Below are 26,495 nucleotides of genomic sequence, written 5' to 3'. Positions count from 1 at the left end.
GAGAGACTCCACTCAGCAGGGACAAAATATATATGTCCCCAAGTTACGCCCCCAATGACCCACCTCCTCCAGCCACACCTGACCCACCCTCAGTTCCCACTAAGTTCATCCCTATCAGAGGATTAACTCACTGATTGGAATAAGGCTGTCATAATCCAATCATTTCACCCCTAAACCTCTTGCATTATCTCACATGTGAGCTTTTGGGGGACACCTCATATCTAAACCATAACACTTCCCTTCAGATTTAACTTGAGGAGAATGAACTTAAAGTTTCCTTCTTGAGGGTCTCAGAAGAAAGAATCTAATCTGTCCTAGTTTTATCCATACTCAGATGGTTGGAAAAACATTTTATTTTAATGTCAAACTAAATTCTCTCTTTTCAGTTTCAGTCTCTTTCATTTATCCACAGCCTCTGGACATGCTCACAAAAGCCTTTGCAAAAGGTGGCAATTAAGCCACCTCTTGACTTTCCCTAGATTAAATAACCCCAATTACCCTGACCTGCTCAAATGAGAGCTGGTGCTGTTCCTTTGAAAATGCTCCTTACCTCCCTCCAGCCCCCTTCAGTCTCTTAGAGTGCAACACGCCGTCGGCTTTCCTATGGGACCGAGTGATGCAGAATGTACCAGAAAGATCACTTTTCAGGGTTTCACATGCTCACTTTACTTCATTTTTTAAAAATTCTTTTTTTTCCATGTTATTGATTCCTGTTCTGACCTCTTTATTTTCCTGTCTTTCATTTTTCTTTAAAAAAAAAAAACTGCTTACTGGTAAGACAGGGGCTCTGGAATTGGACTCCCTGGGTGTGGATACTGCTCATATCATTTAGCAATGGTGTCCTTGCCCACATGTTTTTAAGTTTCAGAAACTTAGTTTCTTCATCTGTTAAACACAAGAACACAGTTTTCTATTGCAAGATTTATGATTTATTATGTTGATATATACGAAGTTCTGTGCAGTGTAGACGCTCAGAGAGCACTCAACAAATATTAGCTATTTTTAAATCTTCTTGTTTTGGAATCATTTTAAAGTCATAAGAAGTTGAAAAAGAAGTGCAGAAAGTTCCCAGATACCATCTCCCTGCTTTATCCAATTACATCTTCCGTAATTATAGTACTTACCTAAGCAAGGATGCTGGCATTGGTGTTGACACTATTAACTAAACTGCAGATCATAGTCACAGTTTCCCAGTTATTTCATGCTTGTGTGTGTGTGTGTGTGTGTGTGTGTGTGTGTGTGTGTGTGTGTGTACAGTAGTGAGAAAATTTATTACCTGTCCAGATTTGTGTAGCCAACACCAGGGTCAGGATACAGTATTGCTTCATTTCTACAAAGCAACTACTATGCTCTGCTAAACTTACAGTCAGATCTTCCGTCTACCTGACCCCTTGATCTGTTCTTCACTGATCTTTCCTTCACTTTTCCAGAATGTCATGTAAGTGGAATCAGACCTTTTGAGGTTGTTATTTTGTTATTCAATATAATGAATGACCTTGAGATCCATGTAAGTTGTTTGTATATCAGTAATTTGTTCCTTTTTATTGATGATTAATATTCTATTGCATGGATGTACCAGAGTTAAGTTTTTCCACTTACCGGTCAAAGACATCTGGGTTGTTGTCAATTTTTTAGCTGTTACAAATAATACAAATTTCAAATGCTATGAAAATTCCATCTATATTTCGTGAAAGCGTGTTTTCATTTCTTGAGGACAAATACCCCACAGTGTGATTGCTGAGTCATATGCTAGTTATATGTTTAGCTTTTTTTAGTTTTATTTTATTTTTGATTGATACATACTAACTGTACATATTTATGAGATACAAGGTGATATTTTCATACATGTGTTATAATGATTGAATTAGGGTAATTTGCATATTCTTCCCTTCAAATATTTATCATTTCTCTTTGGTGAAAGCATTTAAAAATCCCCTCTTTTAACTATTTTGAAATACAGAATACACTATTCAGTTGTGAAATTTTAAGAAATTGACCTCATAAAAGTTTAGAGCAGAATAGTGGTTGCATGAGGCTGGGGAGAGGTGGTAGGGGGGGTATGGGGAGTGGTTGGTCAATGTGGAAGATGTTACAGTTAGCGGGAATGTTCTGGTATGATGAACGTATTTAGCAATACTGCAGTTTTGACTTTTTTTAAAGCCATCTTTTAGTTGCTGTACCATTTTATATCCCCCCTCCCCCAAGCAATGTAAGAACGCCCTTGCAGAGTTTGGTGTTGCCACATTTTTATGTTTGCTGTTCTAACAAGTATGTGGTGGCACCTCTTTGTGGCTTTACTTGCATTCCCTAATGCTTGATATTGAACATCTCTTCGTGTCCTTATTTACTGTCCCTATTCTCTCTAGGGAATGTCTGGTCAAGTCTTTTGACAGTTTTAAAATTGGATTGTTTTACCATTGAATTTAGAAAGTTATTTCCATCTTCTGATTATAAGTCCTTTGTCGAATATGTCATTTGCAGATCTATTTCTCCCTTCAGTTGTTTTGTCTTTCTATCCTGTTCATAGAATATTTTGTGGAAAAAGCTTTTAGCTTATTGGATTTTTTAAAGCGTCAGTCATCATGCTGTGGCAGTCATGGCTAAGATGTCTTTGCCTAACCCTAAGTCACAAAGATTTTCTCCTGCATTTTTTCCTAAAAATTTTATATTTTGATATTATTTCCTAAAAGTTTTATATTTTGATATTATCATTTGATTTACTTTTTGTAGAAGGTGTGAGGTTTCAATGGAACTTCTTTTTTTTTTTTTTTTTTACTTATGGATATCCATAAGTTATTCTAGCACCATTTTTTTTTTTTTTTTTTGAAAACAGTACTCTTCTCTCATTCAGCTGTTTTTGTATCTTTGTTCAGCATTTGCTGGCCAACTGTATGCAGTGATTTCGAGGTCTTTACTCTGTTCCATTGATCTTTGTGTCTCTCCCTCTGCCAATACCACACTGTCTTGATTACTGTAGTTAGGTAGTCTTAAAATTGGGTATTGTGATTCCTCTAACTTTATTCTTATTTTTCAAAATTGCTTTTGGCTATTCTAGCTCCTTTGTGTTTTCACATAAATTTTAGAAAACACTTGTATATAGCTACAAAAAAAATCTTGTTGGGATTAGCTGTTATTTGAAATGCTGTTTCTTTCTTCATTCTGTTATTTGTTATATTGTTTCAGTTTAGAGATACTTAATTCTTTTTTTAAAGATTTTTTTAAAAGCCTTTAAGTCAATCCTCCATAATGGAAAAAAAAAATCATCCTGATTCCAACATTTTGCAGTGAAACAAAGATGGTCTTCCTTTAGACTGGATTCAGTGAGGTTAGATGACTCTCCCCAGGTTACACAGGAGGTTAATTGGTTTAGGACCACTGGCCATGCCTCTAACTCCTAGTTGTGTAGGATTTGAATTTGCCACAAAATATCCTCTCTTAAATCTGGTTAATCTTCTCCCTACATCTTCTAGTTTATTTGAAGGGATTATTTGGAATTTCACTGCTGTATTCCAGAGGGAGCGACACTGTGTGTAGTCGAGAGGCACCTTGGAAATTTATTAAATGTGCTGTTTCCTCTGTTATAATCCTGGATCCTTCTTATTCAGTAAGTGCCATGGAGCTCAATGACTTACAATCTGACGAGGCCCCTCAAGTGGGCTGTGGGCCATATCTTGAGAACCAGAGATGACAAGGGAAGAAATATGGGTCTTGGGTTCAACTCCCGCTGACCTGGTATCTGCTTACTGTCTGTGCGTTTCAGTTCCTTCCTGTGTATTTAGAATCGAGACAATGACATCTGCTTCATAACCTTTTTTTCCTGTTTCAACACAGTGTGTGTCAAGTTCTTAGCATAAAATTTGGTACTCCAAATCAGTAAAGGTTGTTTCCTTTCTTTTCTTCCTCATTAAGTAATAGATTGTGAAGTTGGATATCTGCTTGAGATACAGACTGTGTGATTTATTGAACAGGTCATTTCACTTTCCTCCTCATCACTGGGAAGATCACACTGTCATCCTTCAGTCTCTGCTGGGGATTAGTTCCAGAACCTCCATGGTTACATGAATCCACAAATGCCCAGGTCAAATGTAAAAATGGGTAGCATTTGCATATATCCTCTTGTATACATCTGACCATGTTTAGATTACTTATAACACTGGTTACAACATATACACTATGTAAATAGTTGTTACACTATAATTTGTAGGAATGATGGAAATGTCTGTACCTATTCAGTACAGGCACAACCTGCAGAGACTTAGCTACATAGTTCATGTCATCAGTAATGTAAACGTACTTTCCCAAATATTTTTGGTCCACCCCTCATGGAATCTGCAGATGTGGATCCTTGGTTTTGGAGGGCTGACTGTGTTTCCCAGGCCCACTTTGTATGTGGTTTCACGTGACTATTTCTGGCCAGTGGAACATGAGGCGGAGATGGTAGAGCACTTAACTTGATTTCTCTTTGTTCTTCTGCTTCTGCTGGCTGTGTGTCACTTCTGAAACTAGAAGATGGGATCTACAGTGGATGAAAGCATCCCAACTCATCCTCATCATTTGGAGGAGACTCCAAACTCCATTAACTCATGTTTAACTGTGGATCAAACAGAACCAAACCTTAGTTGTTTTAAAGCACTGAGATGTTGGGGGATGTATTTTAGCAGTTAGTGTTCATTACTTCAATTTATATCTGTTGCTGTTTGAAAACTTAAAATTATTTTTGAGTCGTCTATTTGTGATAATATTCTGAATACTTTGTGATTTACACGAGTTACAGGAAATACATAAATGTGTGTGAGTGTTCAATAGAAGGCTGTAGCTTGAGGAGATGTTCACTTGTGGCAAATAGAGGTTGTTTTAAATCTAGAATACGGTTGTGCGTTTTATGTGTGTGATCGCAAACCTCCAAGTGGGTCTCTTCACCAGGCAAAGATTGACATAATAGTCCTCCAGAATAAGCACCAACAGGATCCACGGCAGGCAGAGGAACACATGTAGAACCTCAGGGAGGTCTGTGCTGTTGAGGAGGCAGTCCAAATAGTCTGGGGTGGGTGGGCTTCCTGCATCTAGGTCCTGCAAGAGAAAAGGAAGAACCTAAAGCAAAGAATAGCATTCTATCTCTCACTGGAAACTAGAAGATTCTTGTGTCCCACAGAGCAGCTGCCCAGAGCACAGATCCAAAATATTTAACCATTTGCCTCAAATGATCTCCCAGGCCTAGAATCAGGCAGAGTCCCCTTCAGGAACATGTTCCATTAACAAAGGAGAACCATATTCCAGGTGAGTACATCATGGGGACATGGCGGGGGAGTAGATATTTCAGCATTTTCACTGAGTGGAGAAAAAGACCCTTCTTAGCTTAGAGATGTGTCTTCTGGAAGGATTTATGTTTTTATTATCATTAAGTTCTAAGTAGGTTTTGATTCATGAATTATTTAAAAGTTCATTGGTTAATACCCCACACCTGGGGATTTCCAGTTATCTTTCTGTTATTGATTTCTGGCTTAATTTTACTGAGTTCAGTGAACCCACTCTCTATAAATCCAATCTTTAGAGAAGTGGGGGGACCTGCTTTCTGACCCTGCATGTAGCCAGTGGTTGTAAACATCATATTTATTCTTGAAAATAGTGCATATTTTACAGGTGTGAGGTAAAGTGTTTGTGAATGTTAATCATATGGATCAGTTTTTAAAATGTGACAGGTCACTTTTATGTTGCTTATTAAAGATACTTCCTAAATTAAGGATGCATAGGGAGGCTAAAAGTAAAAGGTTAGACATTTTGTTCAAAACTTTAATGTCTTTGCAGATTTTCCTGTGTATTCTATTAGCTCCAGGGAAAGGGGTGGTAAAATATTTACAGCTATGATTATTAATTATAATTACCTCTCCCTTTAGTTATCTTATTTTTGCCTTACCTATTTCATGGCCAAGTGTTTAGAGTCATGTAAATTTAGATTCATTATATTAGTCTTAGGACATTATATTAGTCTTAGGTTTTTCTCTTGAAGTCCATTTGATTAACATGATTCTCCCAGATTCATTCCTTTTGGTTAAGATATGCATGGTTTATCCTTTTTTATCTTTCCATAGTCAAAACACTCTCTATCATTGTTTTTGAACTGTGTATCTTAAAAACAGCATAGATTTAATTATTTTATCTAGTCTGCCAATCTTTGTCTTGTAATTGGAGTACCTACCTGTTTGCTTGTAATGAGATTACTGACTTGAGCTTGTTTTTTATTTTATTTTATTTATATTTTTAGTTGTAATTGGCATTTATTTATTGTTTTTTATTTTGATATTTTTTAGTTTTAGATGAAAACAATGCCTTTATTTTATTTATTTATTTTTATGTGGTGCTGAGGATCGAACCTAGTACCTCCTCACACGTGCTAAGCAAGTGCTCTACCACTGAGCCCCAGCCCCAGCCCCTGACTTCTTTTTTTTTTTTTTCTGACTCGGGTTTTAATCTAACATTTTTACTATTTGATTTCTACTTGTCTCACTTATTCATGTTCATTTATTTCTCCTTGTTATTTTTTCACTTTTCCTATTTCTTTCCTCTCTCATATTGCTTGCTAGATATTCATTCCGTTTTGTCCACATGGTTCATCTTTGATTTATTAAAGGCTAATAGAAACTTGTAGCACTTTCTGGGCACTGTAAGGACCTGGAGTACTTTATTTATGCTCCACCCAAACTTATATGTTCTAATTTGAATAACTTCAAGGGCATAGATAATAGTAAAGTGTAGTAACCTGAGCAGGAGTGATGAATCTTGAATATTTAATATCTGTTTTGAAATATAATTTAATTATAAGCATGTATGATTCACTTTAAATGATGTTTATAATTAACTATTTTTCGGCTTACAGAATTTCTGAAAATTTAATAATTATTTCTCACAAACCTTTAAGAGCTGGTTCAAGTTCAGCACCAAATGAGATCATTTGTTAGAGCTGCAGCCGAGCTTAAAGAAAACCCTTGGAATTACAGACATCTCAGCATCCAAACATGGATATTTATGATCCCTAAACAATAAAGCAACAGCCATGTTTTGTCAAGTTCAGCAAATAGGGGCACATCTGTATCAATATTGTGGACAGAGGAACTGAAAAGGAGCTTGTAAATGTAACAGTGAAGTGCACTGTGTCTTCATAGTGGAAGTACTGCGTACGGCTGTGCTACTGTGCATTTCTTGCAAATTCCGAGTTTAGTGGTGCCCAGGCTGTAGCTTCAAATTGGCCACAATGGACCATTTACTTCATGGGAATATTGACTTCACATCAGGGCTTGATTGATTGCTTTGTTGTCTAGACTTAAGGATGAAGAAAATTAAAGATTAAAGTTAATGGTGTCTTCTTTGCGTAACATTACATCATGAGCAGCAATAAAAAACGTTTGAACTATTCTTCTAGTATTTAAAAAACACATATCTGACTTAGCAACGTCAGTCTTGCCATCCTGAGTGAATGATGAATTGTTTTACTTTCAACCTCCAAGGTCAGCAAGTATTCATGTTGGAGCTATTATATCAATTTCAACCATACATTGCCTGTAGATGTGGGATTTGGCAGAAATGAACCAAGCCATTGACTATATGGAATTTATGATAAACATATTGTATCTTTTATTACTTATAGATTACACACCACAGGTTCCTTATGTCCGTAATATTTATAATGAATATGTGTACATAGTTGTAGGGGTGCATGCCCCTTTTTCCTGGCTAGCTGGTGGTTAAACATTTGTCCACACACCACTGACCTCACTCTTCCAAAACTGCAGGTGGAAGTTTTGTTATTGCACCTGCTGACTTTCTTAATAATCCTAGGATGAAACTTATCAGCCATCACTGTCTTAAATACAGTATTGGCTTCTTTATTCTAATTTCCTTATGTCTTAAGAACTTAAACTAGTTGTCCTCTGTCCTCATTTCTATAAAAACTACCAACGCCTGGATCTTTCCACAGAATTTTTACCACCTTTTAAAAGTTGTAAATTTCTCTGTTTATCTATTCCAAATACAAAACAGATAATTTTCCTGCGTTTCCTTCCCAGCATTCTTCTGACAGATTCTGGGTGTGACAATGAGTGACTCATGCTTCCCATTTGAGGGACCTTGGCTTCTTCAGATGTTCCAGGTTGGGTCTGAGAAGGAGAATCTACAAAAGCTTTAAGTCATTGTCACCTCCCAAGGTGTTGATACTTTCTTCTTGCCCAGGACTCAATTCAGAGTGTCTTAAAAATTAAAGATATTATTTTAAAATTTAAAAAATATGTTCTTTGGAAACCATAGGAAGTCTTCTAAACTATATGATAACAGTGCTTATTTATGGTATGTCAGATATTGGGTTTTGTACTTTCTCCTTATGTCAGCCTCCTGATTAGTCTCTTCAGGTAGGTCTCTGTATTAGTCAGCTTTTTGTCACTATAACAAATACCTGAGAAAAATTAACTTATGGTGAAAAAAAGGTTTATTTTGGCTCACAGTTTTGGATGTTTCAGTTCATTGGTTTTTGGCCCCACTGCCTTGGGCACATCATGGCGGGAGTGCATGGCAGAGCATGCAAAACAGGGACACACCTTCAGTGACACTTCCCAGTAGGCCCCACTTCTAAAGGTTTCATCTCTTCTCATTAGCTCCATCCGTGGGACTGAATCTTTAACATATGGACCTTCAACATCCAAACTCTAGCAGTACCTTTATGTTCCTCATCTTAGAAAGAAGAGAACTGAAACCGAGAAGGAAAACTTGCCCAAGGTCTCAAGTAGCCAGACTAGGACTTGAACCCAAGTGCATCTTGTTCTGTGTCCACCACGTTATCCTACCTGTTGTCAAAATACCTGTGACCGTTCTCTCAAGTAATCTCAGTGGCCTCTGCTTTCTTTTTTAGTGTCAATATTTGGCTAGCATTCTCTGAAACTTAAAGTCCAAGGACAGGGCCATTTTATTATTGTGACATGAATGCCGTTAATGATTCAAGAAGTGTCCTAAAAATAAAAAAGAAAGTTAGACTTTGAAAAGCCTCCACTGACTTCTCCTCTCTCTCAGCCCCTGTGCACATGGCCACCAAGCCTGGTTCTGTGCTTGGAGTGTGTCCTCAACCTTGGCCCCCATCTGGCACCAGCCCCTCCGTTCAGGCCTTCAGTCTTTCCTACTTAACTGCTGGATCCTTCTGGTTAGTTCCATGTCTTCAGTCTTCGCCTCTGCAGCCCAGATCTCAGCCCAGACCCAGAATGAGCATTTTAAAGTGTCACAAATATGACCATCTCCGTTTCTCTCTTAAATTCCTTTAAGAGAATTCCGTTGCCCTTTGGACGAGGTTCCTTCGCTTTCCAGAGCTTCTCAGCCTTCTCTGTGGACCCCCTTCCACTTCCCCACGGGCGTCTGGAACTCCAGCCTGGCTGAGTCTGGGCTTTGTCCATGGGTTCCACCTATCTACACTGCACCTACTCTACGGGACCCGGGTTTGAACTGGATCAGCCTAATCCGATGCTCTTCCCCGTGTGGGTCTTCTCAGAGCCCATGGTCTTCCAAGCTGGAGAGTGAGGACGTGATCGGTGAGCCCAGACAGGGACTGGGGCCCCATTGTATACCTGGGCAGTTTGAATGAGGGATAGTTCGGTCACCTGCCCTCCACTCTATTAAAAATTCCTATTCTCCTTTAGAGGTGAAGAGTTCAGTATGGAAGAAGATGAGTGGGGTGATAATTATATGATGAGATGGAACAGGAGGGAAAATTTTAGAAAACTGTCACAGGCACAGGTGTGCCAGGAAAATAGTGCTAGCGAAGAATTTCCGCTCTTTGTATTGTGGTTTCCAGGAGAATGGGAAATTCGACACTGGGGTTCCTGAAGTTCATTGAGAGCTGTGCATACGACCTTAGGGATCACAGTTCATAGTTCTCTGTGTTATAGCCACTAGGGGATACATCTCACAGAGATACAGAACTTCCTGATTATTTCCTGATCATGGGACTCAAATGAATACAAATTTCATTTTAATCCTATAGGAATATAATGACTTTTAAGACCCTCTTTTGCTTATTTATAATTCTTCCTTTAAGGTATTAAATAAATGACATTTTAGCATTAATCAGTACAATTTTGCTTGAAGATATCCTAAGAGGTTAAAACAGATAAATCAAAATAAACTAGTATATCCATTGTGGAAAACCATATGGAGGTTCCTCCAAAAACTATAAAACTACAGCTGCCATATGATCCAGCTCTTCCGCTTCTGGGTATATTTTCAAGAGAAATGATATCAGCATGTCCCTGGGCTGCTGCGCTATTCACAATAGCTATACTATGGAACCAACCTAGGTGCTCATCAACTGATGAATTGATAGACAAAATATGGTGTGTATACACAAGGGAATGTTATTCACCCATAAAGAAGAGTAGAATCATATCATTTGCAGAAAAAATGGATGGAAATGGAGGTCTTCGTGTTAAGTGAAAAAGTCAGCTACGGAAAGACAAGCATCACTTTTTTTTTAATGTGTAGAAGCTTTAAAAAAATAAAGAAAGAAAAATAAGGTCTGAAAGTAGAAGAAGGACTATTAGGGGAGGGAAAGGGGTTGGGAAGGAGAAGTATAGACAAAGTGGAGGAGAGAGGCATCAGGGAGGGTGGACAGGGTACCATTCTCTGCTACTTCTCTTATCGAGATTATATTTTTGTTTTTTCCTAGTGGTCTTGAAAGGCCCACATCTGATATTTATTCCATTGGTGCTAATTTTGCAATTTTAACAAATTGTTTTATTTGACTGAAACTAGCACTGAAGGTTAACCTCAAAGAAGGGGTCAAAAGAAGTCACAAATGATGGAACATTATTGGAATAAGTGTCTGTCCTCTCAAGTAATCTGTCTAAAGGGCAATGTTTATTTGATTTATAAGTGTTATTTTATGTAAAAATGTTTTTTTTATATTCAGGTCATCTTGATGAGCATTTCTCCACCAGTTTGACCCTGTGAGTACTTCAGGACTCTAAGATGAAATACCAATTCTACAATCCTTAGTGGACCTCTGTCCCCATTTGAATCCAGCCTTCTCTGTCACTCCCTGCTCTCTGCATCTCTCTCGTAGGAGTGGGGGATAACCAGGCAGCAGCCAGCAGGGCTCTAGGGTGTAGTAGAAATTGCTCTGGACGGTTGGATCTTGGATAAATCACTTTCCTTCTTGGCTTCAGTTTTACAACTGTAAGTTTGAGAGTTTGGAACATGTGAGTTCTGAGATCACTCCCAGTTTCAGTTCTCTGTGATCAGAGTTTACTAAGCACCTATCTGAGTAGCTTCAGTGCCAGACCCTATATAGAATGAGAAGCTCAAAACCAATCTATGTTTTAAAAGAAAAGGGATGAAGATTCTGTGCCTGATCCATGGGTGTTACACAAGTATAACTGTCAGTGCAAGTGTCTTGAGCTGCATCTGTAAGGTGAACGCTCTTGACTCACTCATGTATTTCCACATCCACAAATAAGAACAAAATCAACCTGCCAATCATGGTGGAGCACACACCTGTAATCCCAGTGGCTTGGGAGGCTGAGGCAGGAGGATCTCAGGTTCAAAACCAGCCTCAGCAAGTTAGTAAGGCCTTAAGCAACTGAGAGAGACCCTGTGTGTAAATTTAATATATATATATATATATATATATATATATATATATATATATATATATATATATATATATATAGGACTGGGGATGTGGCTCCGTGGTAAAGCACCCCTGGGTTCAGTCACCAGTACAAAAAAAAAAAAAAAAAGGAACAGAAACAGAAAAATAAATAGAAGGAAACCAGCAAGATGCTTAAGGTTCTGTTATGAGGCAGGACAGTATAATAGAAAACCCTCAGGAAGTAGACAATGAGATTGAATCCTGACAACGTCCCATATTAGCTTTGGAATCATTATTTAACCGTGTGAGTCCTGGTGTCCTTAGTAGAAGCAAAACTTATAGTATCTGCTTCATGAAGCAGTCGGCAGCACTATGAGTAGCGGGGATAGGGAGGCCCTGGTGGTAGGTGATCGATACATAATCTTAAAAAGAGGCAGAAAGAGTCTTATAAAAACATTTGACTACTGCAAAGAACGAAAAGACCTCACATCATTCTTTTGGAATCACCCCAGGATAAATAAATACCAGTGTTAGAGTGAGTATGAAGAAAAAGTTAGGCTCATATTTTACTAGTGACATTGCAGATTGTCACGGTGCCTTGGGGAGAGCCACCTGGCAATTTGTAATAAAAGTCACAGAGTTGATTATGGTTTTTAAAGTTTTTTTCTGGGCTTTTTAGATCATAACCTAAGAAAATAGCTCAAAAAGATAAACAAACTTGTTTATTTAAAAATGCTTGACTAGGTTATAATAATGTATGGAAACAACTAGCTGAAAGATGCCTAATGAAACCGTATTTTAGCAATTCAGCGGAATATTGCTCCACTCAAAATGACAGATTCATAGATAAAGTTGACGTGGAGAAGTCAAGAAAAAAATTAGAAAATAGTCTGCTTGTGGTGAATCCGAGCACATAAAACCTATGTCTTTGCAGTGACAAAGGTTGGAAGCAAATTTTGTAAATCTCTGGTTTTATGCTGGGAGGGGTGAACTCTATTTTAATTTCATGGCCATGATAGTAGGATGATTGCTACTAAAAGAGAAAGAAAGTGAAAACATGAGTTATATGTTCTGAGCTAGAACAAGGTGTTTATAAAAATAGACGAGTGTGTAAAATACAGGATGAAAATGCAGAGCAGAAGCAGAGTTACAGAAAAATAGACCTTGGAAGCCTTGTAATTTTAGGAGTCTGTCTCACCAGTGCATTGTGAGAGTAGTTATCACACATAAGACATGCTTTTCCCAGAAATAATTTTCAATTCGGCTAAAACCCCAAAATAGGGAGATGAAAATTCATGAGAGGAGTTGTTCTTAAAGATAGCGAGCTCCCTGTCAACTGCACTGTCTCTCGCAGCTGCCTGTCCTTCTTTCCTTTCTTTTATGATAACGGGGAAGGTTTTCTAGATGCCGAGATGTTTTAAATTGCCTCATTGAGTTGCTCTTATTTTTTTATGCTTCCCCAAAGGGTCACAAAATCTATCCACTTAAAAAGAGAAAATGATGTGTTTTTAGTGCAAAGAGAGAATAGCCACTTTAGGGCCCCAACAGGAATGGGAATGCATGGAATCTGCCAACCGTAGCCACAGCATGTGACCTGTGACCATCTCAGATGTCAGGGGCCGCACAGGGAAAATGGAATGAATGATCAGAGGGGTGCCTCCTCTTCACCCACCGAAAGCCCAGGTCAAGTCTTGAGTGTGTAAGACCAGCATTTAAAAGATGGTTGGAGTGCACAGGGCCTGCAGCACTCCCTGGGGGAGGGGCCCCCTTTCCCTTGGGCCTTCCTGGGCGGGGGTACCCCTTGTGAGCTGACTACCTTTGGTAAATAATGAGGGATCCTGCTAGGTACAGGAGGGGTGTTTCAGGGGATGGAGGAAACTTTGCTTCTGAAATTCCCAGAGAAATTTTTGATCCAAGTTACAAATGTAGGGAGGATTCCAGTAAGAGAATTGGTGGAGTCACAGAGCTGGAAGGGTCTTAGAAGTTCACCAGTCCAACCAATTAAAAAAAATGTGGGGAGGAAAAAAAAGAGGTCCATTAGTCCAAACCCTTAGTTTTACCCAGGAGGAAACAGACCTGAGGAGGAGAAATCCTTGCGCACATTTAGAGCCATCAGTATGGATGTGGCCCAAACCAATTCTGTGGATTTCTGGCCATGTGTTTTCCACCGTACCTTGCTGTAGAGTTCACCCTGCCTTGCATTGCTTACTACTGACTGTTTTCTGCTGCTATCATGCAAAAGATTAGCTTTCAGACTTAGAAGTGTAGCTGGTAGTTATTTAATGCACAAAGAATCTTTATAAGCCATCAAAAGCATGAGTTAGCAAGTCATAACCTACAGTGTCATTCCAGTCTCTTGCCTCCCCCTCCTCGACCCTGTGGTGCTGGGGACTGAACCCAGAGCCTTGTATATGACCAGACAAGTGCTCTGCCAATGAGCTGCATCCTCAGCTTCCCAGAACTCTGTCTGTCCATTAGAGGTAAGAAGTTTAATTTTAAGAATTCAACTCTGGAATCAGACCAGGGGATGGCGTGTGACCTTAACCAAGTGATATAACCTCTCTGAACTTTGGTATCTTCATCTGTAAATTGGAGCATAACCATACACACCTTAGATTCCTTAGGGTGAGGATCCCATGGAATAATCCACTAGATTGGGGCCTGCCTTTTAGTAAGGGCTCAATAAATGCTAGCTAGTAGCTAGTTATTGTTTTTGTTCCTCTGGGGGTAGTTACAACTATTTCTATCAGAATCTTAAGAAAATAAGAACTGTATTTTTTTGGGGAGGGGTGTATTTTGTAGGCACAATCCTTTGTCACTTAGAAAAACCTTCTGAAAACCAGAAAGCTTTCTTCAATAATCTCTTACATGTCTAGTATGACGTTTTTTTCTGTAACTTTTCATCCAACCGCAGTCTCGATAACTCACAGATTTAACTACTTGCCTTTAGAACTTTTTTCTCTACAATGGTCTTTCAATATTCTTATTGCTTTATGGAAGTATAAGTTGATATATAATAAAACCACGTGTAATATTTAAGTTGCGTTATTTGATTAGTTTTGATAAAAGTGTAACCTGAAACCATTGCCAGAATCAAGATAATGTGCATAATATGTCTCCTTGATAATCTCACTCCGCCCAGGTCCCTTGTGGCCCTTCTCACTCCAACCCCCATCTTCAGAGGCACACTGACCTGCTGGACTTTCACATAAATGGGATCATACAATACGCTTTCTATTCGATGGGCTCCCTTCTCTCAACTCAGAGATAATCAGTGCCAATATGGGTTCCAGGAGTTTCCTGAGTACTCAAATACTTTTTCTTTGTTCACTCTTTACCCTGTTTTGCTTACCTAGATATGACATGGAATTAAAACATATTTTAGTGATTAATTTTTTGATTAAACATCTGTGTTTCTTGCTCTTGTTTGTAATTTTATTGCCATCTACTATACCCTATAAATAGTAAACAGCAATTTGTTTTCCCTGAGGGCAATACCCACTTGCATTCTGTATGAATAGATTCTTTTAAATGATGTCAATGAGCATCATTGCTATTTATTTACTTATTTGGATTTTAATATTAAAATCTCTCCTGTCTCCCTGGTATGCATGTGGCTCAGGAGCTGTCCCTCCCCCCCCCCCACACACACACACCATATTGGATTGATTGACTAAATTCAGTTATACAAATATTTACACCAGGTTTTCATTTTCATGGTAAAATGTTTATTCCGTTAATGTGACAGTCTTCTTTCAAAAATACGGACAGTATGTTCTCAATTCCCTTGCAGTTGGGGCGTAACATGAAATAAGCTAAAAAATTGATACAGCAAAAGCAATACATTTGCAAGCTAATGGGAGATCATTTGGGAGGCAAGTCCATTTTTGCAGTGACTTTTTTAACCATCATCAGACTCTCTCTCAAGTATTGACATTTCTGCATCTGGAATGGAAGAAGATGAAAATTGCCATTCAAAATAAAAATGCCTGTTCAAGTTTGGTGAAAGATTTAATTTCTTCATCTATCACAGTGTCACCAGCTCTATGAATACTATAGATCAAGCCTTTGGTGCCAGTAGCACAGAGACTTGGCAGCTGGTAGAGGGTAGAATTTTGCCAGAAGGAATCATAAAGGAGCCATAAAAAACAAAGTTGACCCATTCTGCATCTCAAACTCGTGTTCTGGGCAGTTGTCCTGAGTTTTTCTTTGCCCAAGAAGCCTGGGCTTGCAGCAGTTTAAAAACCGAACTAGTAATGGAGATGTATACACTGATCTTAAAAATGCTACAAGAATTCCAGTAGCAGATAGATTTTATGTAGGACAATAAAAATGTAAGTGCAGTTTCTGTCCTAGCAGGTAATTTGGAAATGATCTGTTCCAAACTTCTATTTTGCAAGTAACTTTCCAAGGTCATACCATCACCCAGGGGCAGAACTAGGGCTGGACCTGATGTTCCAAGCCACAGTCCTGCACCCTCTGCATGCTGTGGCTTCTGTGTGTTGGGGTTGGTGTGTTGGTGTGCCAGGTGTTGGGATCTACAGTTTGTTCTCTTGGGCTGTCTCTGTTGCATGGCACAGTGCATCCTAGATGAGCATCATCTTGATCCCTGCATCTTCTTTGGGTGACATGACTTTGTTGAGTGGAGGGCTGTGATTGCCTAACCACCAGCAACTCCAAAAGGCCACAATGAGAGGTACACTCAGCTAGTGGACAAACCTGTGCTTCAATTTGGTTGGCTAATTACTCTGGATCAATGAGTCTGGCAAAGTCTTTATACCCAGGAAATCCTTATACCCAGAAGCTTAAGTTCTTTTTAAGTGCCTCTTCCCTAGTTTTCCCACCGAGGTCAGATGGCTGTCCTGAATCCTCACCACACATTCAGCAGCTCGTTCCTACCTGTAACTTATCCTCTTGCACAAGGATTCTCATTGGGGGTGGGGAGACAGTTAAGGATCACCTTCCTTCACTGAGAATCACCGGTTCAGTCCAGCCCCCCTTATTTTATATATCCGCAACTAGAGACTCAGACATTTAGGCTTGTCTACAGGCTCATAGTCACTCATTGAAGAGCAAAAGCCAAATCTCTTATTCTGGACAGGATTAAGTGCCACTGTTCATTCCTCGTTAATATCTGTGATGGTAGTGAGCACCTCTGAGCAGCTGCAGTATCTAATAGGGGCAGGGCCAGCCCAGGATTTACTGGAAGAAGGTGTCAGATATAAAGAACAATTGCATGTGAGCGTAACTCCAGGACAGGAGATTGCATGCTAAAGGACAGCTCTCTTTCATGGGGATTCGTCAGCCATCTGTATCTTAACTGATTTAGAAGAAAGATTGTGTTCCCCATCTCAAACCAATCGCAAACAGAACAATGTAGTTTCTAAAAGAAACTAGTTACAATTCTGACCCTTTCTGGTCTCAATTAGTCATACTTTCGTTATGCTCTAAGAGCTTATTATTTATACCTGTAGTTGTGATATAAGTCATTTCATTTTCTCTCTTGTCAGTGTCTTCCATGTTGGTTATGTGAAGATGGTTTAAACTGTGGGCTTGGGGTGAGGGGGGTCCCCAAGCCAAGCTTGGAAGACACTTGTCAAATCTTTATAGAGTATCAGGAAAATATTTGATTTCTTTAAGGCTAATAGACCTGTACATTTAAAAAGAGACTTTGAATAAATGAATAACATAATTTTATCATCTGAGATGACCTCCATTTATCAGAAAAGAAAATAAGAGTGGTCTTACTCCACTGAAAGGATTAGAAATAAAAGTGGAATATCTTCTCACTTAATCTGTGCATTCCAGAGCAGGACACAGATATTTTCCTGTTTATCAGTCACAGAAGGACAGGAGAGTACCCTTTGTGGGGAAGGCCTCATGCCTTTTAAAGTCATTTGTACCCTAAAACATGCCATTTGCAGTAAAAATTATTTAATGTGGAAGGAATGTGGTTAAGAATACTCATTTTTTTTTTCATGTGTAGCGGTCAAGGCGCTTTCTTTTCAGAGACATGCGCTTGAGAAAGATGATAATTTTAGAAGTTGGCTACACAGTTCCTGACCCTGTCCTGACTCTGGCTTCCAGTACTAACATGCAGAAGATGCAAGTGATTGTACACATTAAAAGAGTTTCCATCCAGTTCTTAAAGTACATATGATTACGTGTCTCTGCACAAAGGCAGTCTTCAGGGGGAGCCCCTACCTTGTGACTGGGTGTGTTATAGACACCTATCTTGTGGCTTGGTGCATTTCGTTGATTTTAGGCATGCTTAGGGGAAAGAGCCTTCTTAAACCTCTCTCCTAATTCCACATTTCAGGACTCAGTGGATCTGACACACACACGGCTGAGATGGGTGACAGATGTAGGGATTTAGGTTGATGACAGCAAGGAGTCTGGGAGCTGGAGGCTGCGGGAGTAGTATTTTCACGCTATTGCATCAATTGTGGTTTTGAAGATTTTGGGGAATCCAAATGGGAAGAACGCTCACAAATTAAGCGTACCTTGACTAGAATGATGACCAGATTGTTAAAATATTACTGCTGTCAATTATTCCTGTTCAATATTTTGGATCCTTCTTTTCTGTAAACCATTTTTGGAAGCCTCCATGTGCCAGGATTAAAGGCTGGCCGAGTTCAGGAGGACTGGTAATTAATGTATGCCTAACTCTATGACCTTGGGTGGGGTGACTTCCTAATCTTTAGAATCCTGGTGGGAAGCTTCCACAATCCAAGCATGTGATGTTTCCATAGACTTCTCTCAGCCACTCTGGTGCACAGCCAGCCTTGATCTGCCTACTGCTCACCATAACTTAAAGGTGCAAAGTCACATAAGCTCCTTCGTATCGATCTCTGTGCCAAACTATCAAGGACACACTGGACTCAGACAACAGGGGAGTGGACTCAGCCCAGACACTAGTGTGCAAACTGAGGGTTGTCTGCTTGTCACTTTGGGAGCAAGACACGTTATCTGCTGTAACTACTGCAATTATTTCCTAGAGTGAGTTCTTACTTTTAGCACATTCTTACTGAGACTCGGGAAGGCTGGTCAGAGGATGTGTTTCTGTTTCTGTGATTTTTTTTTTTTTTTATGAGGACAGATCAGGGGATCCTCAAGGGGCTATGTTCCCAAAGCCTTGGTGGCAGTCTTTGGCTGCTGCCCCCATATCTGCTTAGTTTGGGCACATGCAGCTACCCACCCACAAGCCCCACCTTCACTGTTAAAGAGACACACACAAAGACTAGTACTTGCATGGAAGGTAAATATGCTAGAGTGGAAAGACTTGCTTTTCTCTTTCTTTATAGAGTTTTGGTTTTGAAAGTGAGAAAAATCCTGGCTCCACCACATGTTAGCCAGGCAGATTTTTAACACCTCATTTTTCCCTTTTGTAAAAGTGGGGATATTAACGCACATATCCACAGCATCACTGTGGGAATCACATGAGTTCCTGCACATCTCAGCAGCAGGTGTGTGGCACATGGTAGGTGTGCTGTTGATGTGCCTTCCCTTTCTTCTACTGGGCATAGGTCCAGTTGAACACAACCCCTTCTCCTTGGCACACCCACGGTTCATCTTCTGTAATTTTCCATGATGCCATTCCCATTCCACCCTGATCACTAAAGGGGCCTTGTCAGTGATTCTGCCTTCCTGTATTTTTTTCCTTTTCCCTTACTGGCTTGAGAACACTCCCCTCTGAAGGAACAGGAGACTTGGAACTACTAAGGAGATATGCACTTCCCAGAGCCCAGGAGCAGAGTTTTAATGAGTTCTTTCACTCCAAGAGGGAGACGCTGAGCCATCCTGGGCCTCTTATCCTGCAGTTTGGCATTGCAAGTGCAGAGCTGGAGGAATGCGGATTACTGTGTGGAAATGAAAAGACTGTGAACATTTTTCTTCAAGTTGCTGAACTGAAAAGTACAAGTTAGATTATTAATGATCACGGGGAGGTATGAGCTGACAGTGTATTTGTTTTCATTATTAAAACAAGTGTGGTTTTGGATTATGTAGATTTCCTGCCTTTTTTGCTTGGATGGCAAAGAATATTCATTAAGGATATCAGTAAAGACCATGCCAGTGATTGAGCCTCCGGAGCTGTCCCCTGCATGCTGAAAGACAGAAAGGAAAATTTAAGTGGTGGAGAATGAGAATGAGAGATTGATTGGAAGCCAAATTATAAACTCATTTCAACTCTTGGCCTGCAGGCTGTGAAGTAACATTATTTGTTGTCAAGGATGGAAAACAACTCAGATTCGGGTCCAAGTGATTATTCCACTTTGACACTGCTGCCTTCCTGCCAACTGCAGTTCCATTTAGACATAGATTAATTAGTCGGGCAGAGGCGGAAGTGGGCTGAGAGAGCAGAAGCCAAAGAAGGCAGCAGGCAGCACAGGCCTCTAGCCCGGGTCCCAGGGATTAGGCCCCAGGCAGTTGGCAACCCACATCAACATTAAGCCCCCAGCGAACTTGGGTAAGAGAAAACAGATTCTAAACTTCTATGGTAATATTCTTTACACATCTGCTAACTTTGTTCATGACAGTGAGTCAGAGAAAACCTTCAAACTTAAGTCACCAGCAGGTGGTCCCCACAGAGGGGGGATCAGCAGTGTGCAGACCAGAGTGGCTTATCAGTCTTTCCTTCCGCCTTGTATGAGTCCTGTTGGACTTTTCTTTTTTTAATTCCTGGAAGTGAAATGAAAACAATTGTACAGACACACACAGAGCACTATTGAATTATAAGGACAGATGGAATATAATCATGAAAACTCTTGGGAAAGAAATCTGCCTTGGTTAATGGAAGACAGCATTATTAACACATTTAACAGGCAGCGTTCAGACTTCTTCCAGAACATTTCTCTCTGGTCTTTGATCCAGAGTATTTTGCCTGTACCTCGTTCCCATTCTGCTTTTATTTTAGATGATGCATTTGTTTCCTCCGGTGAAGGTGAAATTCCTCAGAGGCAGGAACAGTGTGGGGCCCATCGCTGTCCCCACACCATGCCTCCCTGGGAATACAGGGAGCATGGAGAGCTGCAGGCTGGCAGGGACTGGGGTTCATGCCCTCGGACGCGGGCAGCCGTGGCATCCAGCAGGACACAGCCCACCCACTCCCAGTTCCTAGGGAGGTGTCCCCGCCCGCGCGGCACGCTGTAGCGCGTGCGGCGCCAGCAGTGGCCGGCGTGTCAGTCTCCGCGGCGCGGCGCCCTCCCTGGGGAGCGGCGGCTGCAGGCGCGGGAGATGGCGCTGCGCTGCGGCCGCTGGGCGCGCAGCCTCCGGGGCGGCCCCGTGCGCCTGGCAGGCTGCCTGGGAGCCGGCGCTTCTCGCTGCCTCCCTCTGCGAGGCGTGTGGATGCTTTCCTTCCCTCGAGGAAAACTTATATGAGGATTTTCTATTTTTTTTTTAACATTTCATTCCTTGGATTTTTTTTTTAAGTGGCGGCGCTGAACGCGGTCCTTGCAGAGGGAGGCAGCACTTTCACTCCGGACCCCTACCTGGGAGCCCGAGCGCGACTCCAGCGCTGTCACAGCGCCAGAAGCAGATGTGCGAGTCGGGAGCAGCACGTTGGCGGCTGTGCGCGGCTCTTCCTGGCAAGGTTAGCTATTCTTGTTGGTTGTTTTTCACGTGAAAATGCTCTGCTTTGACTAACACCATCTTCTGCATGGCTTCCACTCTTTGAAACCTTGATTGTTTTTATTTTAAAAGAAATAATTCGAATTGTACTCATTAAAATGGGGGGGTGGGGTGGGGAATATCATCCTGCTTTTTGGAGTAGTACTTTCAGATGAATTGAGTTTTGTGTACAAAATCCTGTAGTATTTTACCATTTTGTAATTGCACCTGAATTTAAGACATGGAAATTTACAGGGGTTACCTCCTTTTCTTATTTATTTTTTTAATTTATTTATAGGCTCTTTTGCATTTCAAGGAGAGATGTCTAAGTGATTTTTACCCAGGGGAGGAATAATGTAGATCCTAACCTTTTCTTATACTTCCAGGTAAGTGAGTCTATTTAACATAGATGAATTAAAAAGCAAAGCTGTGTTTGGTCTGAGTTGTATTCAGCATTCTGGATATGTTTGAAATGTGTTAAATTTCATTTATTTTCAATAACTTGATTAATGGCACGACATTATTTCAAAATATTTCTTTTTTCCAAGTAGCACAATTACTTTACTTTGAATCCTTTTATTCACTTTTTAAAGGATATAATCTACAGTTAACTTTCCCAACTTTTTTTGTTATTCATCTCAGACTGGCAAGTCAATAACATAGCTAGAAGAGCTACATAATTCTTCTTTTTTTTTTTTTTAAGTTCACTTAAGCAGAATTTTCCCCCTCCTTTTAGAAGTTGGGACAGAGTATTAAACTTTCTAAAATATTTACCCTACCTACAATCATATGGGTATCATAATTTTGACCATGCTACAAAATAATGATTTAAAGAAAGTCGTTTAGGAAATTGAAGAGTGATCTTTTTTTTTTTTTTTTTTTTTCCTAACTTACAATATCTCAGGGGTATACTTGCTAGAAGTCTTTGAGAAGAGCCCCCTAATGGGTGATATGGTGAGTTTTTGGCTGAAGACAAATGTAAATTTCTGGAACATTGTTTCAATTCTGCTCTCATAACTAATAATTTTGAGAGCATTTTTTTTTTTTGCAATAAGGTATTTTATTGCATCTGGCAGGACTAAACTTAAAAACGAAAACAAAACCAACACCTTTGGGACATCATTAGTGTTGAAATGCAACAGTCTGAATTGGGAAGTTGTATAGATGGTTCTCAACTTTAGCAGCACAATACTTTTTTTTTCATTTTCTCTAGAAATAATTCAGTAGACATAAAAATGAAAATAGGCAAGCTGTGTTCTGCATACACATACCTATAAAAAGTGTCCTTTATCTTCCTTCTTCATTGAACAAATGTCTGTAGAGTTTTTATTCATGGTCCTGTGTGTTTTGCTATCCTGAGAAAGAGAAAAGAGTAGAAGTCAAATCATTTGGTTTGGCATTAATGAAATGCCTTCCACTAAAATGACAGGGTGTGCAATTTTAAGGGAGATGGCTTTTGAGTTACTAATAATAGAGAAAATATAAATAACTGTAACCAAAAGTTAAAATATAAGCAAAAATAGCTGAAGAATAGTTCTTCACAAATTCTTTTCTGAGTAGCAAGTCAAGTGGCCAAGAGGTCTAAGTGATGCCAGGGGCATGTGGAATTGTTCTCTTCTTGGATACTGTGATGTTTAATGTTTTTGAGAATGTCTTGGAAGGTGTAAAAAAGCACAATGTCATTAGAGATCATAATTGTCCAAACCTTGAGATAATATTAGAAAAGAGTCAAAGTAAACTTAGAGAAGCAGCCAAGGGCTGATTGAGGTCTACTTGGGAAAAGGCAAAGCTACAGCATATTTATGGTCTGAAGTTAAGGTTTAGATTAGCAGGACAGGGCAATATTTGGTAGAAGAAAGGCAAGGCTGTACAGCGTAGGCTGAATTTGAGTGATAGTCATAAGGCTGTTGAATCCTAGTACAGAGACAGGACACATTGCCAGGGAGCCAAAACTCCAGGGCATTTCGAACTTGGAAAGGGATCCTTTTCTCTGGGACTGCACCTCACTTTTATGGACTCCAGTCTCGAACATCCTGCAGCATTGAACCTTCCCCAGACCTGCAAGAAATCAAAGTGTAAATTGAAAACCTAGTGAGTGATTGTGTTCTCCTCCCTCTGGTAGACCGATGTACCATACTGGCACAGGTTTGGTAACCATGGAATCCCAAGCAAGAGGAGTTCATTGCTTGATTCAAATATTTGCTAGCACTAGGCCTCAAAAGTGTTGCAGTAGGGGTATCTTCGTGTCCTGCACACATACTTTAGAGAGCCTGAATCAGCATGGTTGCTGCTCAGTGAATTGCTACTCACCTTATTTTTAATCTTCATTTGGTAACTTGTGACAGCTCCTTAATGTGTTTCCTTCTTCTCTCTGACTTGAAATGTATCCACATTCCCACATCCTTAGTTCCCTTCCTCGTGTCAAGGGAGAGATGTGCTTCTGTCTCAGGGCTGTACCCGGCTTCCCGTACTTCTGGTCTCACTTGCTCTGATCTCCCTGCTTTCTGGCTCCTTCCCTTCCTGTTCCTCCCTAACTCACTGAGACTGCGCAGAGCTCTGTTGGCCTCCACATTCTTCTTTCTACCTGAAATACTTCCTCCTTCCGGCTCCCCACAGAACTTGTCTTTCAAACTCACCTTAGTGAAGCAGGCATTGCTTCATAGATGCTGCTTAGCCCTGAGAACCTGCCCCTGGCTCCTGAGAAGTGCCAAGTAAAGGAATGAATGGGGAGATGGATGGATGAACAATGGAGAAGTGAATGAAGGGGTGCCTCTCATTTCTGAAGGTGCTGCCTCTTATTATATCCCCCAGCCCCTTCTGGTTTCTTCTGCATGGCTCAGGCCATCACATTGTCACTACTGTTTGCAGGGTGGTCTTCTGAACACATCCTAGAGCAGCAGGCAGACCTTCTTTTTCATTTTGGTGGTCCAGCTCCTCCAATAGTGTCTGGGAAGTAGAGATTTGTTTGTGGACTCATAACCTTGTAGGTCCTTGCAGTTCTACAAGCTCATGAAACATGACTACCAAATAACATAAAATGTAGCTGATCCAATCTTTGGCGGGGAACAAAGCAGGTGTTATAAGCACACACGGCCATGTGCGATTTGACAACGTTTTCATTAACGATGATGGTGGTCCCATAAGATTATATCACCTAGTGACGTCATAGCTTCTCGGTTTGTATAAGTGCAGTCTGTGATATTTGGACAGGAATGATATCATCTAACCATGCATTTCTCAGAAGTTGTCCCTGTCCTAAAGCACGGCATGCCTATACTAATAGAAAAATATAATGTAGTCTCTTGGCAAGTTGCTTATATTTGAAAAGCCAAAGAATTAAACAGAGCGGCTTGTATTTTATGAAGTGGCCCTCTTTTGGACATGTTTTCAACTTTTAAGATATTTTCATTTGATGGAATGAGGTGCGACATAAAGTCTGTAAGCTTTTAATGAGTGTCGGCTTTGACCGCCTCAATTCTAATTTATACTCCTGAGCCACGGGTTTGTTTTCTGCAGTGGAGGTGACCCCAGGAGGATCATGCTGGCACCGGAATAGGTATTTTCTCTGTGGGCTTTCTGGCAGGTTTTCATTTCTTCGTATTGATTGATACTTAATTAGGTCTTGTTTCTTGTCTTTCCTAATCGGGTTTAGGACTCTGCTTATTGAGATACATTTTTCATACTTTGTCTGAGTAAGTTGAGTTCATTTTTGTCTTCCAGCTTTCGCTTCAGCCTTCCCTATCCAGGGCCTCCCTCTCTCCTTACCCTCAGCCTCTCCTTCCTTCCCTGGGACTCAGCTGCAGGGGCCATGGTGGGCACCTCTCCTGAGCCACAGCCTATGCTAGGCTGGTCCCTTGTGCCCCTCTGTTGCCTTATCTTCTCCCATTGTCTATAATTATTTACCTGTAGATAGCCTTTGACCATCATTGTCCCCAAAAGAGACATGGTCTCTGAATTTTTAGCACGTAGCACTTGTCCATCCATAGTCGATTTCACTGACAAGTGCTTGAATGAGGTCTTGGTTTCTGAACCCCCTCCTCATCACCTGGCAATACCAGAATTCTCATTTTCTGTCCTTGCCTTTCCTCTGTCTCTGCCTCCTTCGTTCTCTTTAACCTTGTGTTTTCTGGGCCACAGTGGAGGTGAGGGATTTGAACCCAGCCAGTCTGACACCAGCAAGCCACACCTGCTTAGTTAAATAAAAATTTTTGAAGTAAGTCAAAGAAGGTGAAAGCAATCCCAGAGACCATTTTCAAATGAATGGATTGACACAACAGGTCTATCCATACAGTGGGATATTATTCGACATTAAAAAGCAAGGAAATTCTGATCCATGCTACGATGTAAATGAACCTTGAGGACATTGTGTTAAGTGAAGTAAGCAATCACAAAAGAAAAATTCTGTGTGATTCCACTTCTTTGTGGGACCTAGAATGGTCATACTTATGGAGACAAAGTAGCTTAGGGTGGGAGAACAGGGGTGGGGAGAATGGTGGATTTGTTGGTTGGGTGAAGAATTTCAGTTTAGCAAGATGAGAATGTTCTGGAAATTGGTTGCACAACAGTGGATGTATTTAGGATTACTGAACTGTGAACTGTGAATTTATAATTATTCAGATGGTAAATTTTTTGAACTGTATAGTTGAAAATGGCTAAGATGGTAAATTTTATGTTTTATATGTTTTACCACAATTAAATATAAAGTCAAAGTGCTTGCTTTTATAAGGATCATTATTATCCTTTAAAATGAGAAAAAAGTTTAAAAGAATTTCTTTGATTTGGGGACTTTTTATTCTTTGAGCTCCATTTCTCCTTTGCTCAGATTTTTAAATATCACTTTTTATTTGAAAAACAAATAAATCTGTTTTTAAATTTAAATGTATTATGTATAAAAATAAACTGTATTTATATTGGTAAGATCTTTGGAATTTAATTTTAGACCTTGTTATAACTTTTCTTATTGTTGCCTATTTTGGCCGCTGAAACCTGATTCAGAATTAATTACTCATTTCCTAACTGTTTTTTTTTTCCTCCAAAAAAGATAATAGGATCTTATTGCTCATCCAGAAATACTTGTATGACACTTTAAAAATTGCTTTCATGATTAAGAGCAGAAATCTTTGTTCTGTCACGGATTGCTCATGGAAGCCATCGGCTTGTGGTCTTTTTGTTTTTCTCCCCCCTCATTACCCTCATAGACCTTTCTGGTGGAAAACCATGACTCTAAAAGTGTACAACCCTCTAACATGTGAAAGAGTGCAGTTTCAAA

General features: G+C 40.0%; 1 protein-coding gene across 3 annotated transcripts in view; it reads left to right on the top strand.

The window, feature by feature from the left end:
* Positions 1 to 26,495, top strand: part of CSGALNACT1 (chondroitin sulfate N-acetylgalactosaminyltransferase 1) — a 308,877-nt gene that overhangs the window by 117,973 nt on the left and 164,409 nt on the right. For 2 of the 3 annotated variants that reach the window (XM_081268974.1, XM_081268975.1), the window contains 2 exons: positions 21,050 to 21,209; positions 21,525 to 21,612. The gene's annotated coding sequence lies outside the window, so the exon portion shown is untranslated. Of the gene's footprint in view, positions 1 to 19,960; positions 20,088 to 21,049; positions 21,210 to 21,524; positions 21,613 to 26,495 lie in introns of those variants that run through there. The other variant, XM_081268976.1, reaches the window with a different exon arrangement.

This window comes from Spermophilus citellus, assembly GCF_964194105.1.
Source record: "Spermophilus citellus genome assembly, chromosome: 16".
In the NCBI taxonomy this organism is placed as follows: domain Eukaryota; kingdom Metazoa; phylum Chordata; class Mammalia; order Rodentia; family Sciuridae; genus Spermophilus; species Spermophilus citellus.
This window is presented reverse-complemented; position numbering and strand designations above follow the sequence as displayed.